The following is a 22,382-nucleotide window of genomic DNA, read 5'->3' as shown; positions in this document are numbered from 1 at the left end:
ACGTTATAATTGGAGTAATTAACTACCCAGTCGTTCGGTTACATACCGCTGCTATTACACACAATCCATCACAATTTCCAGCGGTAACACCACATTAAACACATCCTCGGCTAAGAAATTCAGTAGCCCTAGCACGGCAGTGAGGTACAAACCTCGCTGATTACACTTTATAGCTCTTCAGGAAGGCATGAGGAGGAGGCAGGTGCCTGATCCCAGCCAGGCACCGTCCCGAGCACACACGGAGCTGCCCCAGGCAGCCCCGCGAGCCGGGAGGGCACCGGGGTGCTGAAGGATGCCTCGCTGTGCGTGACTGCAAACACAGCCCACGTATCAAATAATAAACCTTGCCATCGCAATAGAGGACTAATAGGTTTGCTTTAATGGATAGCACATTTCTGTGCCGCTCTGTATCAATACAGATGTATTGCTCCAGGCAATACGAGCAATTAAGCTGTAATGAGCTGCTTCCTCTGCACACACAAACCTGGGCCCGGATCTCCTAAATTAAACTGTAATGAATGAGCCGAGCCTGGAGGGGCCAGCCGGGGTCTCTGCTGGGTGTAAACCTGCTCCTGCTTCTCCTTCACTGCTGGGGGATGCAGTGGTGGGCAGAGGGCACAGGGCAGGCAACAAGGAGGGCTGGGGGACGTGTGGCACTGGGTGGCTGAACCCCACGTCCTTCCCCAGCTCCCTGTGCCACCCGGGGGGGTGACAGCGGGGACCAGGGGGACAACACGGGCAGTGGCACAGCAAGCACAGCACAAAGGATTTTTCTTCCAGGTAGTGGCAAGAAGGTCAATGGCTCTTCTGCCTTACAGAGGAGAATGCTACAGCTGCTCTTTTATATTGACGCAGGTATTTGAATTCTCTGTTGTCCGTCCTCCCTAAGGAGGGGAACCTGGTCACGCAACCAGCTGCTGCCACACTCAGAGCTGCTCTGTTGCCATAAAACCAGGCTTTGCAGCTCGTTCTCTGCTCTAATCCTATGTACTACTTCCATTGCAACAGAATCTTAAAATATGTATATATTCTTATGAAAGGATTAGCTTGGGAGAGAGGCTTTCAGCATCCCAGGCTCACACACACGTCTGGTTTGTTTTCCATAGCATCTCACTGCCCCTCAGCAGGAGGAGTGCAGCCCATGGAAATATCCAGGGGGCAGAGAGAATAAAAAAGCAGGAACAAGAAGAAGGTTGCATAAAAGCACACATGATACGACTACATGATCGCCAGGAGTAAGAAAAGGGTTGGTCACTGCAGACAAATAAGATTAACGCAGCAAGACACTGGATAATTAAAACAGTTGTCCGTATGCAAAATTCAGTGGATATTCCCAAATGTCAGTGCCAGACAAATTGCACCATCTGGTCAGCCAGATAGAGTCTTTTAACAAGAACTTTGTAGGCTGAAGGTTCTCATCCACAAAAACAGTTCACACTGGTACACTGTGATGCCCCTACCTGAGGGCAATCTACCCTTCCTCTCCTCTCCTCCTGCATCCCAACTTTAAAAAAACACAAATGGCGTATCCTCGGAGGAATACCATTAAGAAAAAGGAGCCAATCTCAACTCTCTCCTTCTTTCCCTATTTTTCCCTGACTTCAGATGCAAACATTATTGTTGAAAGACCATTTGTCGTTTTAAGAAGCAAGTTAATTAATTTTAATAATATAATAAATATATAGTAAGAATATTATATAATAAATATTTTGCATGTTCTGATAATATATACTGCAGAAAAACACAGTATTATTTACAGATTTTACTCTGCTGCCTGCCCAGCAGCATCACTCCCACATGCAGTCAGCAGCAGCAAGATTTTCCAAACAAACTTCAGGGTGTTTCTAGCACTTCTCGGGAAGAGCTGGGGCGCATGGCTTGAGAAACCTTGCGCTGTTTTGTATTTTGTCCATTGGTTTAGCAAGAGGCAAGTCAGACTGTCACAGGCATGGTTGCAAGGGGCAGAGCTGCACCGTTTCACATTAGCCTGGCACACAGCCGGTCTGGCACACAGAGAACTCTGCATGTTCCCAGGTGCTGGGCACTCCCACACCACTGGCACCGGTGTGGAAAGCACTTTCAGCACTCCCTGTGGAACTCTCTATGAATTTCACACACCACACCTGCAAAACGATCCCAGAGACCACAGAGAACCCCTCGTATAAAACCAGATACGAGAGCCGTTTCAGGACAGGCAGAGGTAACCTCCCCTTTTATCTCAACACACTTGGATCAGCTGTCGATGCAAAAACCCACATCAAATATCTGCACCCTGGCTATTACTTTGGCATGCCTACACGCAGCTCATCAAAGCTGAACAGTGGGAAGCCTGCAGCACCTACCTGGACAACTGACAGTGCCAGAACATCTCGTGACGCTTGTTCCTAAGTGGCTGAATCTTCCACAGTCATTCTGAAGAGCCTGTGAACTAACACTACGTAATAACCTCAAAGGCTGAAAGCCAGGAACGCTGCAACAAAAAAAGAAAAGATTTATATCAGGGGAGAAGTTCTCCTATGTCAGTGCGGGTTCAGGAATTTAATGGTTTTAATTACTATTTTATATGTAATACTAATTCCCTTGATTGTGCTGTGAAATCAAAACACCTGTTGAAGACCTTTTTCCCCTCTAAAAAAAGCCCTCAAAGAAAATAAATATTCATGCACATCTGCCCATTTGAAATGAAAGGAGAATGAATCAATAATTTTCATAGCTTAGTAACCTCCCGCCAAGTGGCCTGTTATTTAGATTTTATACCAAGTTTGCTTTTATGAAATTCTGTTTAATATGAGTTTAAAAGTCAGACAAGCATAGGACACTAAATCAAAGCTGTTTTCTGTGCTACATCACATGGCGAAATACCCATCTGTTCTCTTCACACTACATTGCGAACTGGTATTTTAGCATTCATGGCAAAAAGTTATTTTGAGATATCCAGAGCACAGGCACAGCAGTGCTGTACCCATTAAGACACCTGTATATATCCTCATCTCTGTGCTCTGAATAATTTACCACGCATTGGAGGCCAAACTTGGGCTCGGCACTGGACAAGAGGAAAGGATCTGCTACTCGTTAGAGGTACAACGGGAAAGATATTCGGACAAGGAAACGAGATCTGCATCATATAATGTAGATGGCCCCGTTTCTACCAGTGCGCATCAAGATTTAGGGTGGAGAGAAGCAGTATTTAAAGAGGCATTGGAAAACTGCACACATTTCCAGGCGCTGGGGAGACGGGGAGATAACACTCACAGAAATCCAGGCGAGTACAGCCCTCCCCAGGGACGCTCTGGGGACATGAGTGCATTCAGATGAACGTGGGTTTGTACTGCAAATGTAAGCGCTCTGCCACGATCGGTCTCGTAATGGAAACGTGCACACAGTCCCGTGGATGAGAAGGAATAATCAGAAGGGAAATGTTACGTGTGGCTGATTTTTCTGCTCACAGTATTTGGGCAGCTCGTGCTCTCCATCCATCTCAAAACCTGTTAGGGCAGGAGAAGAGATTAAATGCTCATGTATACAAGCTGCCAGAGTCTTCCAGGAATCCGTCAGGAATAGGGTAAAGGGGCTAATAGGCTAATAGCAAATACTAACCAAATGGTAACCACGTAATAGCTAATAGGAGGTTTCCTGCAGAAGAGAAAAATATCAAGTCAGTGGTCAGCCAGCACCCCGGGGCTGGGGCAGCGGGATGGCTTCAGGCAGTCATTGGTGAGGGGAGTACTAAATGTAATATCCAGGGCTTCACCAAGCACAAACTCCATCCGGACCCTAAGTTTGTACCCAGACACACTGGAAAGGTTCAGCAGTTTCCCAATCAGGTTTATGAAAGCAAAAGCATGGGTGTGTGTGTGTATATATATATATATATATATATATATATGTGTGTGTGTGTGTGTATTAGATATACACGTATACACATATATCTCTCACGAAGAAAGTCTTTCATTTGAGCCTAATTAAGTAGGCATTAATTACATCACAGTAGTCTCTGGCTGTGTATTAGGCTCCAAAAACACAGTAGTGACCTTCCAGCTTTCCCCAGGACTCAGGAGTCCTGCTTCCCAGCGTAGCAGATACACAGATCCCTGCGGGAAATCACGGAATTGCTTCCATTGGATTCTATGGAAAACAAACTAGATACACACAAGACACAATTATACAGGGCATTTTTTAATCCAATACACGTGAAAGTTTGTATATGCTAACATAAATGAATGAATGAATAAATAGCTCATTGAATTAACGAGTTCTCCTATACCCATTGCCAGTGCTCTGGCTGTACTCTCCAGAGGCAGCTATGGCCAGAGACAAGCAAAAAAAATATCAGAGGGCAAAAGGGAGCAGACTCCAAGCCTGAACCAGGCGTGAGCTGAAAGGTTTGTTTCAGATTGCACGAAGCACAGCAGCCAGCCTTGCCTCTTGCTCCTGCCACTTCTGCTCCTGCCTGAGCAGTGCCTGCATGCGCCTTGGTTATTACAAATGCGGAATGCCCATAAAACGTCAGCAAATCATTTAATGGTTATTATAAGTTACTTTTTATTACTGCTTCAATAACTATAAACTCCATTTGGTAACATCAATTATATTAATATAAGCACCCTCGGTTTACCCATTATAATTAAAGCAACTCCAAAACAACTAACTTAAGAAGAAAATGCTTTTCTCATCCCAAGTAAAGCAAAGCTTATTTTTACCTCTCCCTAGGCATTTAGCCACTTTACTAAGTGATAGCAATGTACACAAGTCTAATTACAAAAGCAGTAGTTCGGAGAGGCACAGCTTTTCAGTGAGTGTCAATTTAAAACACAGTGAGCAAAGAGAGCCAACAGAGCCTTCACCTTTTGTAAGAGCACTTTGCAGCCTGCACCGGGCAGATCACTAGGAAAGCTGTTAAATGGGTGATTTGGGGAGGCTGGGCTCTGTCACTGCCCATGGAGGGTGCTAATGGAGAGCAGAGTTTGACCCCATCATTACCGAGATCATGTTTATGTTAAGGGAGCCTTTCCATTCCCTTTCCCTTTCTAGGGCAGTTTGGGACTACATTTATTATCTTTTTTTTCAGAAAAAAATTATGAGAAAAGCAAAAAGCACTGGTGGAAGTCCCATAGAACAGAAGACGGTTGGGCCTGCAGTCACTGAATGTAAAGTGGCTGTATGTGTGAATTATTCGAATTCCCTAACCCTAAGCTTGACACACCTGCAGACCAGTAAGGGGGTGGAGGGCCCAGAAAGTTTTCTCTGCCAAGGCAGGAGACACCGAAGGGCACATCCAATGCCACAGGAACAGTGAGCAGCACACCCTGTGCAGCGCTAGTCCATTATTTATTGTCACTATTTGTATTTTACTAGAGGTGAGCGTGGACAAAACATATAGCTGGGGACAAGGATGGCATTGTGCTTGGTACATGCCGCCATTAATGGATTTGGCTGGCAAGGCGCTGGAAAACAATTCATCAATAATCCCCATCACCGTCATCCTTGGCCAGCTCTAACGACTATATTACTATAGCATAAAGAGCAATAGCATCGATGCGTGATATATGAAGTACAGAATGTGTTTTCCTAAACATCTGCGAGGCAGGCAAACAACAAATTAACTTGTTGTAATTAAGTCTGATAATGCGATGATTTAAGCACGACCTTTTTTTTGCCCTTTTTACAAAGTCTACCATCACTCATTAATGTTAATAAAGCAGTTGTGTCCTTTACTAAATAGATGTCCATCAACGCTACACTGGTAAATTGCTACACAGGTAGTTTTAATTAGTGCCTAGCAGGGCAGAGCACGCAAGGTTTCGGCTATGTAGAGAAGAAGAGTTCAGTCTCTGTGATATGAACGCCAGCCAGGCGCTTGGTACTGTACTGAGCTGGCTCTGTAATCCACAACACCCACTAGGTCAAGCAGATTGTCTCAGAGCATCTTTACTCTCAGCCTTATAAATTATGGATTTCGTCCTTCTCTAATGCAGCAGGGAAAACTCAGGTTTTGCCTGTATGAGGTTTATAAATGATGCATCACTGCGATTCGTGACTCACTTCTACACACCTTTCACACACCTGCCCACCACACCCAGCGCTGCCAGGCGCAGAAGCCATACACGCATGCATACGTACCTGCATGCAGCCTCTCCAAGGAGTCCCCTGGGACTCCAAAGGTTGGGCAGCACAAACCACGCGGCAGCTTTGCCCTGGGAGCTTGTTCTTCCCTGCAGAGCCGCACCCCAGAGCGCTCAGCATGGAGCAAAGGCACAGCTTTCCCAGCCCAGAGCCCAGAAGCAGCTGCCCCAAAGCTCTGGCCCCAGCTCACCCCATACAGCCGTTGCCAGCCCAGGTATTTGGGGCTAAGGGGCAACAGCTGTGACAGCTGCCGGGTAAATTATGCCACCTTTACATCAGCAGCATGTGAAGGGCATGCATGTCTGCATCGAGCTTTCCTCTCTCTTGCTGCCTTCCTGGAGAGCCGTAGACAGGACCCACACCATGAATGTGTTTCAGCCTTGACCTCACTTGCTGGTATGACCAGCTTCCATCTTACAAGCAAACCTAGACAAAACACCACACAAAGGGAGGGGAGGGGAGGGGAGGGGAGGGGAGGGGAGGGGAGGGGAGGGGAGGGGAAGGGAGGGGTGCTCGCAGCTCCTCACAGCCCAGCCATGGCTCTGGATGCTCAATGATTCTTGAAACGTGGACCCAAGTAATCCATTCCTGCAGGAAAGATAGGCCTACATAATTATTGCCCTTGCACTGCCAGGCAATGTATATTAAAATGTTTGAATAGTGAACATGGCAATGAGTCCAGTTTCCATTTAGTTTTTGCCTTCCGGAAGGTGTGAAAAATAGAAGCGAATACAATAACCAAAAAAAAAAAAAAAAAGAAAAAGAAAAAGAAAAAGATAAAAATTCTCATCTTCCTTCTTTTAAACTGAGTTTACCTAAGTTACACAAATGCTGCATTTTAGCAGCACCTTTTACACTTCAAAGGGTTTCTATGTTTATATTAAAACCTTGATCAGTGGAATTTACTATTTAACTAATTCCACTTGCAGGAACTACCCCAACATACAGCAGCCCGCATTTCAGCGAGCTTCCCTCCATAGACTGTTTTCTGCTTGGCAGCAGGGAGGAAGGGAAAGCACCCGCCACCGAGCCCTGGGGTTCATTTTATCGCAGCCACAGGCTCTGATGGAGTGTGGTCAGTACCACGCCGCTCCCTGCATCCCACCCTGAGAAATGCAAGCGCTAAAACTACAGAGCCTGCAGTGTCCGGCACCCAGCCTGGCTGACACAGCAGGGAACTGCAGCCAGCTGGTGCAGCAGTTTGGGCTTTAAGACTCACGAAATATCCATGGCTACGTGTGGGTCCCCGACCACCACGGCAGCACACGGCTGCACAGGGCAGCACCCACACCGGGCGGTCTCCTCCTCGCGGCAGCGAGACCAACAGGACCGTCCCAATCCATCAGAAAACAGGTGTCACTTGGAAAGGATGTTTTAAAAGACAAAACAAAGGGTGTCTTAGCTTCCTGGTGAAATCGATTCCTGGAGAGGCCTCTGAGCGCACGGAGCAGCCCTGCGGCTCCTGCCTTCCCGCAGAGGTGTGCTGGCGTGCGTTCCCTTCATTGTTAACAAATGTTTCCCTTGTCCTTGAGATCTTTCCATTAAGCACGCCCCTGACTCCTGCAGAATGCAAGCTCGACCTTTTCTATTGAATTAAGAGCCAATTTAGTGCATATTTTAAACTCATAATGAGATCAAAAGCGGTAATGCCAGGATGACCTGGAGATCAGCCCAAGACATGAGAGATAATTGTTCCTTAATTGTGACTCCTGCATTGAGAGCCTCACGCCCTCCGCGCACTGGGACGAGGTGGAAGCGGCTCTGTGCCCCAGAGCTGTGACAGAGCTGACCCCTCGCTGCCGGCGGGGGGGCTCAGCCCTGCACCCCTACACCCAGACAGCACGAAAGGATGGGCAGTTACCACTGCACGGACCCAGGACCGCAGGGAGAAGGGTGAGATTTCGGGACAGGGAGGGCAATTTGCAGCGTGAGGCTTCCCGAGGGCCGCCGGGCTGCACGTGCCGCAGCGCTTCCCTGGCTCCGTCCCGCTCCTCGCTTGCTGTGGCAGAAGGAAAAACTTACTTCTGTTTTCCCAAAATGCGTATTTTCAAAGGCAATTCTGCACAACTTGTCCTGATTCTTCCATAACATCAGTATACTTGAAACAGAATAATAATAACACTTGAACCAATGAGTTGCTACCAAAACCCCACTGGGCTCAGATCCACATGGCACAGCCCCAGGGGACAGATCGACACTTCTGGAGCGGTGGCCAGAGTCCCACCACGAGGCTGGCAGCACAGTTGTCCCCACCCAGCCCCAGCTAAGAAATTGGCTTTCCCACTGTAATCACCCCAGGTGTCTCTGGGCGTGCTGGCTAATTCAGACATACAATCTCTTCTGCACCTCCAGAACGGCAAGTCATTATTTACAAGGGGAAAAAAAATAATTTAGTTTGAAGCTCCCCCCCAAAATACAGATCGTATCACTATATCCATTTCTTATGAGAAAAGCAATCATCTCACCGAAAGCTGCAGGCCTTCGCACATCATCACCTGAGCACGGGCTCTAAACTGCAAACCCCTCCCACAGGCGACTCCAGACCCAGGCTCTCCCCCTTTCCTCATTCAACCTCTGCTTCCTCGTTTGTCCCCCTGCACATCCCCAGGTGCCCGCAGGACAGGCGGCCCACGGGGCAGCACCCGGCCCCGCAAGGTCTCTGCCCCTGCCCCTGCCCCGCGTGGGGCTGTGAACGCCGCTGCAGGGCGGGTGACAGCCGCTGCTTTTCGCTCCCATCTTCTGCCAGTGGCCACTTGCCAGCCGACTGTAGCAAAGTGGTGACTCGAAACCATTCGCAGTAGATGATTAGCTAATACTTGTCGAGCCAGCAGTATAAAAATTGGATGAATCAGCCTCATATGGAAGTCAGCTCTCTAATCAATGTGCTTTAGTTCGTGCGATTCATACTCAATTCCTAAGCACAACGTTAACTGGTGAAGATTATGGTTCCGTACCTGAGCTCACAACGGCCCTACAGTAACAGAGCTGGGGATTGAATAGCCTTTTAAATGCAGCCCTCTGCTATCCTTCTTAAGGAGTGAAGTGGCTGTGAGGAGGTCATTATTTTTAATCTGTGATACCTACTAACGATCTGCAGCACAGCAGGCATGCCATGACGAACCACTCATCCTGGACGAACTGTTCTCTCTTGTCAGGGAGAGCAGGGACCACGCTCACCCCACAGCCTTTTCCTAAAACCTCACATTCCAGAGACTTGTCGCAATTCATGGGTGACGTGAATGACTTGGCCTCTCCCAAAAACCTGGCTTTCATTGACCAAATGTCCCAAGAGTGAAGCACGCACCCCAAAGACCTCTGGTGCCTGCTTTGGCTGTAAGCAGGCACTGAGCATTACTGCAGAGCCCTGAACGACATTAAAACCTTCTGGACCTCGTCCCGGCTGGGTTCATCAAGAGTTTCCTCCAGCGGCAGAGCACAGAACAGCATCCTTACCAGGTGCCTGGTGGTGGTGCAGAACAGCATCCTTACCAGGTATTTGGTGGTGACTGCTCTGAGGTCCAAGGGGCTTCCAGTTCTGAAGCAATTCTTTTGCAGAGGGAGCAGAAAAGTCCTTTTTCCTTCCAGGGCAGAAACACCTATCTCCCTGACCCACTCCCATTTTCCCTGTACGGACAGAAAGCAAAACTCCAGCTGGTTTCAACATTCACTGTGACAAGCGGCTGCTCCTGCTCAAACTTTCTCTTAATGGTGCCCAGGGAAGAGCACAAGCCTCCTGCGGGCACCCCGGCTGCCGTCACTCCCAGTGGGTGACGGTGACACCACCACGGGGCAGCAAGGGGAAGGGAACACTTCCCGCAGCCAGCTTCACCTCCGTCCACCACACTCAGCGCAGTCTGCTGCGTAAGGTGGGTACAGACACTGATATGCTTATAAATAACGTATGAAAAGCAGTGTAATAAGTGGTTAAGGATTTAGGGTTGTTATAAACATGGGCAAATGTGAGTAGCGTTCATTTTATATGGTTTGTAATAGCTATCAAGTGGGTACAGCTTTTATTATAAATAGCTTGCTGATTTGCTGAGTTCTCTTACCTGCAAAAACAATTGATCATTTAATAAAAACATTAATGTGGAGTGCAATTGCAAGCTATTAACCCAAATATGAAAAAGAATTCAAACCAAATAAGAAAGCCTAATTAAAGACAGAGGAGACACACCAGCATGTTGCTGTATTTTCAGTGTAGGCAACGCAAACACCAAAGGATTAAAAGATAGCACCAAAACAACTAACATGCAACCTCTTGCACAGAGCTGGCTCCAAGCTCACCCTGGCCGGTGGCCAGCTCAAAGCTACAAAAACGCATCAGTGCACACCTTGGCACGGGTCTGACCCTAGACGGAGGCAAGTAACTGCATATACTTGTCCTGATGGTGGTGGGGCGCTGGGGGGTGAAGGCTCGGGTGGAAGTTGCGGGGTCAGGTACAGCCCTGCTGGGAGCCCGGCGTCCCTGGGCTGGGTGGGGAGAGCTGGGGGGTGTTTTTTTGTGAACACAGCCATAAAGAGTTTGTTCTGAGTCACTTAGTGTCCTGCAACCCTGCCGGCAGCTGGCCCATGGAAACACCAGCTTAGGAAATACTAATGAGAAATTTGTTTCTTCCCCTCGCCCCGGTCTGCCGGGCTCGCACAGCGCAGCATCTCTGGAAGCAGACACGGCCTCGCATCCTCCTTGTTTCCATGGTGCTGTCACCCTGCAGAGCAGCAATGCAGTCGGCTCGAGGGAAGGCAGCAGTGCAGGAGCCACCGGCCGGCAGCACGGCGTTACGGGGCGAAGCGAGCCCCCGGGCAGGTGCAGCACAGCACAGAGCATCACCATGCTGTCAGAGCTGGGAGAGCTCCCCCGAGCAGCCCGCTGGGCTGACTGCCCCGCTACTTGTCACGCTTCACAAGTGCATGAAATACATCTGTAAACTGGAAGCCAAAGGTGCGTGAGGTGTCCCCTTCCTAGCCAGAATGGTGTTTTTATGCCTTTCCTCTAGCCAGAAGATGGTTGCACGCACGCGGCGGGGGGAGCACACACACCCGTGCGGGTTTTACCTTCCCACCCATGCCTGCTAATGAGAAACCATTCGGATGGAAACAACGAGATTGTGTCTCACAGCTAACCGCGCGGGTGGCAGGGTGCACAGAAATATTGAATTATAAACCCTAAAGCAAGGTACAAAGAAGGATGAATATCAAGTAAATTAAAGGTTTTGCGGGAGGCTGATCAGAAAAAAAAAAAAAAAAAAACAACACTCAATTATCCTCAAAAAAATCCCCAGAGCCTCTCTCTGAAGTCCAGCTTCAGCAACGGAAGATGAAATCAAAGCACAAGGCAAGATCAGTGGGTGTAAATGGTGGAGAAATCCATTACAAATCAGATAACGAGGCCGATGTCCCCAGGAGGATGCTCTGTGCTAGTTCACCTGCCGCAAGGAGGGAATGATTGCTCCGGACGAGGTCGATGCCGAGCACTCAGACGATGCCACCTGTGTCACCACGTGGAGCCGCGCACCCCAGAGCCAACACCGGGGGAGCCGGGATGTCCCCAGTAGGGCTCAGGCACCTGCTGTCAGGTCACTGCTCGATGGCACCGACACCGCTGCTCCTGCATAGCAAAAGGCAACTTCAGGCTTTGGCCCTCCTTCCTACAACAGCACGTATAACAGCATGAGGACTGAAAATGAATGTCCCCAGCGCAGGGAAGATGTGCGGCTGTAGCAGTCGTGCGTGCACATCTGTGGTCACAGAGTCTGTCTTTGCTTTTGCAATGACACAAGAAAAAATGCGCTTTTCAGTGGATTTGAATGCTTTATTCCTAGTGTATAAACTAGCATATACACTCCTGTCCCCATGCAATCATTTAAACAAGTCTGCTCACTCCACAGAGGACCAGCTCCAGCCAAGTCTCCTAAGACCTAAGCTTCTTCATTGATCTCACTGCGTTATAAATAATTTCCATAGAAACTGGAAATATTCCCTAAACCAACAGAGACCTCCTTATTTCCAGCAATTATCTTAAGGTCTGATTTGCATTTTAAATGTCACCTGTATAAATTAAAACTGTTTACTGCTAACATTGTCGTTATTCTGAGTCATTTGGCAATAGCCAGCTACAGGCTTTTTTTGTTTTCTCCAGAAAGCTCCACGACACATCCCCAAAACGCTCGTGGGAACCCTCTCCTCCAGACTCCAGCGCCCGGCCCTCTCTGCAGGCAGCTCGGCGATCAAACGCACCATTTTTCACGGGTCTCCTACTGGTTCTGGCAGTACTGCTGTCAGAATATTGCTTCGGATACCTTTTTAAGCTGTTGCTGCAGATTATACAGCGATCTTCACTGCTGAAGGGACTTAAAGGGAAATACAGACTCAGGTACTCTCAGCCGCTGGTTTGGATTTTCCTACCCTCTTTTTGTTTTTTTTAATGAAGTCGTTTGTTCACTTATTTTTCCTGCTACTGTTCTGTAACAACAAGCAGCTTGCAAAGTTTGAAAACCAATTAAAATAAGCTAGGTACCCAAGTAGCTTTGCTCCTAATGGACCACTGTCAAACTGGCTGGCTCCCAGTTCAGACTGGGAGCCCCCAACTGACCCACAGTGCAGGTAGGTTCACTAATTCCTGAGTTATGCTCACATTCCTTGCCCTCGAGGCTTTTGTACCACAGTTCGTGCCCCCAGGTTGGGCTCCCTGACGGTGTTGCTTTTAACTTCAAACACTAAAATCAGCCAAAGGCGAATCGTGCATTGAAATCCAAAAATAAATAAATAAATAAAATCATCTGCAGAACTGAAAGAGCTTTGTAAAAATGAGAACATCTTGCCACATCCCTCACAGATCAGGGGAAGGCCAGAAACGCAGAGCCTGGCTGCCTGCAAAGACCCCCTGAGCATTAGCTGTTAATCATGTTCCCCCTGATTCTTGTCATATCATTGTAATGACCTGCAACATTTTTCACCATTCTGTTTCTTCCACCCTTCAGGCAAACTCCGACAGTTTTACTCATCGCACATAGGACTGAACACCGAGCAGGAGCTGCTAAAACAACAAGTCCTTACGCTCACTGGAAACTAAATACTGGGAAGCAAAACGTGCTGTCCTGAAGCATTCTCAAACCAACCCTTCCAGCCCCTCGCAGCACAAGTGTCGGAGACCTGGGGACCCAGCCGGGCCAATGCAGCAAGGTGGATCCTTCCCCCCCTCACCCCCAGAAGCCCAGAGCTGCACCTTCCCCTCCCTCCACTCTGTACGGCAGGCACTGGGGTCCCCCAGGGTCAGGGGCTGGTGCCCTTCGGCATAAAAGCTCAGAGAAATTATTATTCTAAGGGAGTTTATGAAACGATTATTTTGTCCAACTCTGCGGTTCAGCTTAGAGATCAATATAGGTGAACTAATTTCTTCTCCCTAATGATTAAATGCTTCATATTAATATAACCCTGAGGAGGCAAGTTCAAGAAGGCTGTGTTTCCATTCCCTGGAATAATCATATCTTGAGAATAATTTTGTACCTCCTTAGCTTTCTCCAAATTCATTATTTCTTAAAAAGCTTTCCTTCACCTTCTGTTCCCATCTGTCCTAACAGGCAAAACAGCATTGTAACTCTGCCGAGCAAAAGCAGGCGTGGCTTTGCAGCCTAAATAAACCAGGTGAGCAAGGAGCAGCTGAGTTACAGGGCTGGGAGATGCTCACAAATACTGCCCACTCCTCAGCGGCCACTTAGCACCAAAATCAGGGTGGATTGCTTTGCCATGAAAACCATCAAGAGGAACACATTTCATTTCCCAGTACCTGCAAGGGCCCAAAGTACAGAAAAGTTCAAATACACATTGATGCTTGTAGAAGATTGTGGAACCAAATAAATGTGAAATTGTGCCAAAATTCACGAAGCTCCTGTAAGGAGCTGGAGACTCTGGGGCCCAATGCAGAGCCTCTCCAGTCACAAACGCCATGCAGGGAGATGGCCTCATGGACTGCTTTAGTTGATACAAGAGGACTTTGTGCAAAGCCCTAGCCCAAAACAAGTCCAGTCACAGCCATTTATTCCCCTTTTCCTGAAGCTTACGCTGTCACTTTGCACCACAAAGTCTCCGAATTTTCCTTCTTGGGAAGGATTTGGCTGTGGTTGTGGCAGGCGACTCTGCTGCGGATGGAGAACATCGTGTAAGGGCTGATTTGACTCAATTCTTCAATTCTTTGTTGCTCCCATTCCTTCCAGCACCTTAGTCATAAGGGAGAAACGCAGTTTTAGGTAAGAAAGCTGAGAAAAGGGCGGTTACTTCTGCGCAGCGCTTTTTAGTTTTCTTTTTAAGCTATTAGAACTGATACAGGAGAAGTTAATTACGTCTTTGTTTCCTCGGAGGGCTCTCAGCTCAATTAATTCATATAACGCACCGAGGCTCCAGCTCCATGTTAACAACGAGGCCTCGCCTCACGTACCCCAGCTCCCGCCAGCCCTTCGCTTTAAGGCCTGACCAGGAGGGAGCAGGCCCCACGCGGCCCTGCCCTGCCCCGGGGGCTCTGTGGGGGCTCCTGGCCATGGCCATGGCACCAGGCCCATCCCGTGCTGAGCCCCACGGCTCGCAGAGCCCGGCCACGGGAGTCAGCACCCGCTGCTTGGCTTTCGGCAGCGCTGGGACTCGGTCCGTGTGGGGCACAGCAGGGCAGGAGCCCCAGCCCTCACACCAATCGCCGCGTTTCTTCACCATCTGTAGTGCAAGAACTTAGGGTATGTTGGTCGTTAGGGGTTCAGCCTGGTTTGGTTTTGGTTTGTTTGTCATAAAGCTGGGCTCACAAGCTCGTTATAGACCCTGCTTAGGCCTTGCTGTAAAGCTAATTAGGTTTGTGTTCATTGAGTTTTACCGAATGATTAATATAAACCAGGATTTGCATGAATTGCAGGAGTCGGGGGTCAGAGCAGCCCTATCGATTGCAGACTTAGCGATAAAACATGGTTTCACACAGACATACCCCGGCCACCCCCCACAGTGGGTACCAGCTCCAGGCTGCACCCCAGCAGTCCTCCTGACCCTATTACACCCTACAATGCTCAGGGACCGCCTGGGTCAGACGGGATCTGCCCCAGCACTTGCACTTCTGCACGAGGAGCTCATCCCAACCTGCAGCCACAGCTGAATAACAGAGAGGTGAATACCTCTCTGTTTCAGCATAACGTGCCCTAATATGTTTTTGTTTAATTTACCTTTCATTTTTACTATTATTACAAAGCAATGCAACTTTCATAACCGTGCATTCATTATCATTTGAGTTATCCCTCCAGGAAATTACACTGGAGTATCTGAGAACCAAAGATAAATTACACATTGTAATTATACTGGCAGGCTCCCTGCTACAATAGCCTGGAAGTTGCAACAGGGAAGCTATAAAACAGAAGTAGGTTAGTGCTGCTCACAGCCAAAGAAAAACAGGATCAGACCCCAAAACCTCACTGACAGGAAAACAGAAACAGAGCAGCAACAGCTCAACACAAGTCGGAGAACTGCACTGAAAAGGATTACAGTTCTCCTCTCTTTCCAAACAGGATTTCACGTAAACAGATTAAATTGAAATTGCTGTCAAGTATTTACTCCAAAGGCCACTCTTGTCTGTTTGCATAGGATCCTTCAGTGCAACTGAAATAATTCCCAGGGATCAGCTTTTAACTTATTTTCTCAAGGTTCAAGAGAAGCATAATGGCACACTGTGGCGTTGTCTAAAACTCCGGGAGGCTGCAGCCTGCCCACCAGTGCCCGGAGCAGCAGCCCCTCAGCCCCTCAGCATGTTCCCTGTCTGCACCCAGACCATGAAAGTAACAGCCGCACTTTGACGTGTAGAGAGGCATAAGCTTACCCCTAAAGCCTTTCCAGCTTCTTCCCAAGAAAATAAAAACTCCTGCTTTAAAGCTCTGCTTGATATTTAGAAGGCAAAAGAAAAAAGACCCCGGACTCAGAGGCTGGTGCGGGACAGTTTTCAGAGCAGGACAAGCGTCAGTAGGCACACCTCGGGGCACAGAGCTCAAACAACTCCTTAATCTAAGAGCAAGTTTTAGAATGGCATTTAAAACCATAACCTCTAAATTAAAAAGGCAAGTGTACGCAGCCTCTGGTATTGATTAACCACCCCCCAGCTTTATTACCACTTAATTGCTCCAAGGTCATTTTTTGGCAGCACAAGCCAGCCCAGAACTTCCTGAATAAGAAATTTTAATTTCAGGGCACCACTAATTTATTGTGCCCGCTACTGTTACGTTACAGAAGCCGATGCGATGTCTCTGCGGGTGTGACATTTTTCTTCTTGGCTTCAGCTTGATTCATTCCTCCATTTCAAAGGGAAAAAAAACTTGCATTTTCTTCTATCTGTGGTGCACTCCTGCATTTCTGATCACCACCTTTCCAAAAGCCTGGGGAAAGCTGCTCATTACACAGGGTTACCAGAATGCCTCCGGCCACAGCCTGTTTAAAATTAAAAACGGCAGACAAAATCCTTGCTTGTTGCTCTATCAGAAATTCTTTATGTTTAAAGAAGTCTGTCCAGGGAAAGTACCAACATTTTATTTGTGGCAGTTCTGTGGTCACTTGTGGCACAATTTCAATAATTCATAACACACTGAGAGGTTTAATCATTATTTTACAGTCATTTACCTTTCTGTTAGTACTAAGAATGCTCTCCAAAGATAATTACTCAGAAATGCCAAGCTGCCTGATGACTTTTTCCTATATTATTTTCCTTATGTACAGCACTAGAGGTCACATCCAGAACCCAGCAGCCCTCTGCCACCATTCGCTTCGGACTGCTTCCAAGAAAACCAGGTCACAAGTTTCCTTGGATTAATGCGAGTGCCGTGAATCCCACAATGGTCAGTTCAAGGCAGCTTTAAAATCAGCAGACAGCAATAAGCAGGGCTATTAATGTCATTCCTCTACCGTGAAGGGCTGCCATTAGAACGGACTTCTAATGGGGCTGGAACATTACTTACATTTCCTAGTTTTCTCTGCCTTCTATTGTTTGCATTTATCTAATTTTTGTTAACGTTGAATCCACTTATATCTTTTTAATTATGTTTTAAATAGAGCTTAGAGTCTCCTCCTTTTCTCAGAACGATAACTTACCGCAGGCTCTTGCTCTAGAAGTCAGCCAAACCTCGGGCACTAATCTAATGGTGTCTCCACAACATGTCCCCATCCCCATGTGCCGGGCTGCACCGCCTGCTGCCATCTCCAAAAGGCCTCCAAACACTCAAGCTTTGTCCATAAACGTTTTGATGTGAGAGGGTGAAATAGTTGAGAAAAGATCCTCTGGATTCTTTCAGTATTAAAGCCTCAAAATTGCTCCTGCTGTGAAGTTGCTGAACTTTTATCACAGCAAATCCCAATGAAATCCCTGGCCCTAGGCACGGGAAAGAAAAAGGATAAGTCAATAAACTGGAAAACAAAGCAAAAACTGCTTTATCGCATCTCTCGCCCAACATGTGAGCCAGCACCATTCCACCCAGCCCTGACCCGCTCCTGGGAGCCGAGACGTCCCTGAACCAAAATAACCACACACCAGAGAGCACAGGGGTGGGCGCAAATGTACTGAGTTTGGGTTTGCTCTTCATACTACATTTCTTTCTGCACGTATCTTTTTGGCTGGCCCCGCTGCCCTCCTGGCTCAACTCACCCCCAGCCCTCCTCGCTGCGATGGCCCAGCCGAGAACATCTCCTCAGAGCGCGAGCAGAGGCTGCTGACGAGCACCTGTAATCTAAACCATGGCAAAAACGCGGGGTTGGGGCAGCTTGTCAACGGTCCCATAGCATTTCTGCTTTTGTTCTGTGAGAACTGGTATACGGTCTATCAGATTGGATTTTTTTTTTAAGAGTAATACAAAGTGCCTGGAACAAATTGATTTTGCTGCTCCTGCGTTTATTATGCAGGAAGAGTTCTCCCTAATTAGATAATACTAGATTTCTGGGCTCACACAAAGTAATTTAGAAATAAGACTCTCATCATTAATGGGACATACCATACAAAGAAACCAAGCAGGGTTTAATAATGCAGAAAAATATTAAATAGAGAAAGGTTTTAATTCTTAATAAGTAGATCCATGGGTTTCATTAACCGCTGTTGAGGGTTGTTTTTTTTTTTTTAGGGTCGGTTTTATTACCTAATTAATTAAAGCCTGACCAATAAGATACATTAATCTAATGGAGTTGCATCTTGTATTAACAGCAGTACTAATTAATCACCAAACTGAATCATTGCTCAGTGCTGAAATATTTCCAGCATTAAGCTAGTGAGATCACTGAAAAGGGAAGGGAGAGGATGGGAGAGGATGGGAGAGGACGGGAGAGGACAGGCTGAGCGCCCATTTCTGCCCTGCCCCATGGTCTGGGGGAATCTGCAGCTCTCAGAGCACATGGGGTACAACCCATCCTGCCCCTACTGCCGCTGGATGAACCCGGCCAGCCGGCCTGACACAAAAACCAAACCTCAGGGTTTTAGTGGTGTCCCCAGGGACACCAAAACCCAGGGTTTTGGTTATTAGCCGAGAAACACAAAGCTACACAGACAAACAGGCGGGTGGAAGGGTGGCGGTGGTCCCTGGGGAGCACCTTGAGTCTCACCAGGTCGCCTTTGCATCCGACCGCCCGGCCCTACAGAAGCCGTGTGCTTGTTTTGCTGACGGGCAGGGGACCAAAATGTAAATGTGCGTTCAGCTCCTGAGTCATCACGATCAAATTACAGCACAGGTCAGCCATGAAATTGCAACCGTATATTTTTAGGGCCATTACATGCTAACAGACAAGGCCTATTTGTTTTTCTTTACCATAGCACGGGATTACTAAATCACTTCCTTGGTTCAAAAAGTTCTGATATTCATTCATGTTGCGTCAGTAGCAAAACAACTTCAGGTACAGTAATCCTCAAACACCGAATAATTGTATGTCAACAGAAGTGAAAAGCTACGTTTTTCACATTATGAATAATACATTTTTAATAGCGTTTCCATTTCGGAAGTTTTAAGCACATCACCTTAACCCCCTTTACGCCGTGCCATCCTTGCTCTACCCGCAGGTTTCAGTGCAGAAGTGTGCTCAGGTTGAAGGGAGCTGTGGATTAACCCACAGGTGCTGAGCTCAGGGCATGCCGTGGCTTCATCTCTGTGGTCTCACGCCACAAAATGAACAGCCTGAACTTCAGTCAGTCTCAAAGTCAACATCACAGACCCTCCTTTCCTTCTCCTCACCGCACGTTTTCAGCCCGTGCCAACTGCTGAGATCCCAGGATTTTTAGGAGAACCATTTCAGCAACTGAGGAGCTGTTAACCGTATCAAAGCATGCCCCACAAAGAGCTGCTGTACAGCAACCGCAGCACCACGACACCTGTTACTTGGATGTTAGCGATCACAGCGAATTGTGAAGGACTCGGATGGCTGCAGTCTGGGCCCCCCCATGCCCCAGGGGAGCACCAGAAGGCAGAGCCGACCCCTTGGCGCACCGGCACCGCTCGCTGCAGCTCCTGTGGCCGCTGCAAACCCCAGAGGGCCCAGCCAGAGGGGCACGATTTCAGGCTCCTGGCTGGGGCCCGGGATGCTGCTGTCACTTCAGCTCTACTGGAGGCTGGCAGCAGCTAAGGTCCGAGGAGAGGTTTGGGGAGGCTGCCCTCCTGGCTCCCCACAGGCCGGAATAAACAGAACCTTCCACCCACACTGAAGCACAACCGTGTCTGTGGTGTAATTTCACTGCTCCCAGGAATGCAGCCCATTTCAAATGAAAGGCATCAATCCTGGTATCCTTAATGAGCTTGGCTCAGTATTTTTATTTTTGTGGCAAGCAGGTGCCCGCCGGCTCTGGCTGGGAGAGGCACCGCTGGATGGCACATCGCTCCCACGCAGCCCCACGGGCACGGGGGCTTCCCCAGCCAAGCCTGGGGCAGGAGGGGACAACTCCAGAGCCTCTCCCATTTCCAGATGCCCGCCAGCATCTCTCCTCTCGCTGTCTCAGAGATCAGCCACCAGCCTCGGTGACCCAGCAAGCATAAAACTCCCATCAAAATGTCACTTGCTATTATCACAGCCTTTATAATATCACGCAACCTGCTCGGACCCTCCAGGCGGCAAAGCAGCTCAGCCCATCACTCTTCAGTCACTGTGCAATCGGGTGCAAAACACGCTGGCTGAGGCTTATAGAGGGCAAAAATAATAATAATAATAATAGAAATGGCAAAAAGAAAATGAAGCCTGTTGGATGTGATTTTTCTTTTGGTGAATTATGGATTAATTATTCTTAGTACTCTCCACAAAGTACCTCACTGCTTAATAACAGCATATTAAAATGGCAAAAAGCCTGTTGATGTGCATAAAAATGCAGATCCGTGCTCTGCTGTGGTGTATCTGTGCTGCACTCATCTGCAGGAATGGAAGCAAAAGGAAAGGAGGAGAAGTCATTTTCAAATAAATAAATAAATCTATCTACTGCGTAGTTTGTTTTTTCATAAGCAGCATCTGAGGGTAAGGGGATATTTGTTCTATTAAAAATGCTTATTTAAAAACTCCTTTTTATTTTTCCTTCTGAAGGCTGCTTTAAAAAACCATCTCCTCTGTAAGAGAAGAGGCAAAAGCAGTATTTTTTTCAAAACAGAATTTTATATTTCATCTGAAGTTAAGGTAACACAGCTCCTTGACAGAACGACGTAACTCCAGACTGCTAACACTACCTTCATGTGATAAAGATAATTGATTTGAGGTACTTTTCAAGAACTGTTAATGTTAAGAATTACTTATTCCACCAAATGAACACTTTAAAAAATTAATAGTGTGGAGATTTCCATTACTGCGAAGGCCTCTGGGCCTTACAGGGCAAGTAGTTTCAATTATTTGAAAATATTAATAAAGGAAAATAATTTTTTATAATTTTTCTAATGCGTTTTTTCACAGTTTTAGAGCATCTGCCTCACATCACGGGGGCAAATGCCACTGTGTTTTGTGATCTACCTCCAGAGCTGTGCAACGACAACGTCCTTAAGGACAGGTCCACAGGCAGGTCCGTGCCGCCACCGGGGGAGGCCCTGGGCCACGAGCTGCTCCCTGGGGAGACCGAAGCACTCTGCCGAGCAGCTGAGCACCCCATAAGTTTGTTTACGCATTATTTCATTTGAAACAGTGGGTTAAATCGTTTGAATTTAAGCATCCACTTGCTGAATCTGTATGCAGAAATGGCAGCAGGGCCGGATGCAGATTTTAGTCAGGTTCACGCTGTCAGGACGGAGAGGCAGAGCTGCCCCTCTGGGCACCGAACAGGAGATGGACCCGGAGTGGGGTGGGCAGGGAGCAGAGATCCGGGCCTCCCTTGGCCCCAATAAATCCACTGCGGGATCACAGCCCTGTCAGAGGTGCCCGCTGGAGGCCGAGAGCTCAGCACCCGCTGGCAGAGGGGTGGGAATGGCAGAGTTGTGACTTGGTTTCACAAGGCCTTTGCCTTCCTGCTCTCGGCAGGGTGTTTGTGCCCCCCGTGCTGGCCGTGGCCCAGAGCGCCTGCAGTCCAGAGCCGCCCCGAGGAGCTCCGAAGGCTCCCTGAAAGCTGCCTGCTGTCGGCATGCCCATAGCACGGACGTGTCTCCAGGCACAAGTAATTGCCCCTTTTTTTGGCCACCGGGCCTACAGTCCTGGCTGCAGGGACCCAGTAATGGGACAGGCTCAGGAAGCCATTTAGCTGAAGGCACCCCTCAGCACCAACACCCCCACCTCCCGTGTTTCAGAAGCAGTCATAAACACACCAGGATCATTTTCACAGCGGTTTCATTCCATTTCTCCAAAGCACCCAATTCAAAACAACACAGCTAAGACAGACCGCATCCCTTCCCCGTAAATTGCTCTGCTGAGCGCAACAGCACGCAGCACCCTGCAGAATTCAACAAGCTCGTCTCTGGATCGCAGCTTCTCTTCAACAACCCCCATTCTGCCAGCCCCTTCTGTCAGACCACAAGCCATGAGACGGCGTTCTGCAGAAACGGGGGATTTTTTTCCTATTTATTAGCACTACCTAAATAATAAATGACTTTACAGAACTTCACAGTTACTCTATTACTAATCAACCCCCGTCTCCTCCGGGAGCGACCAGTTCGCGTCGCTGCAATGCCAAATTGTGCCAGCGAGGCTCAAGCGGCAATCCCAAGCTGTCCTTTTCTACAGCCATGCAAAAATTTAAGGCAACAGAAATTGAATTACCTTTGAAAAAAGCTGCCTTTCAATGTGCAGGCCGAATGACCTTCTCATCTACTTCACTT

The sequence above is a fragment of the Cygnus olor genome, chromosome 10 (genome assembly GCF_009769625.2).
Source record: "Cygnus olor isolate bCygOlo1 chromosome 10, bCygOlo1.pri.v2, whole genome shotgun sequence".
Lineage (NCBI taxonomy): Eukaryota > Metazoa > Chordata > Aves > Anseriformes > Anatidae > Cygnus > Cygnus olor.
The sequence above is the reverse complement of the archived record's forward strand: the minus strand, read 5'-3'. Positions refer to the sequence as shown.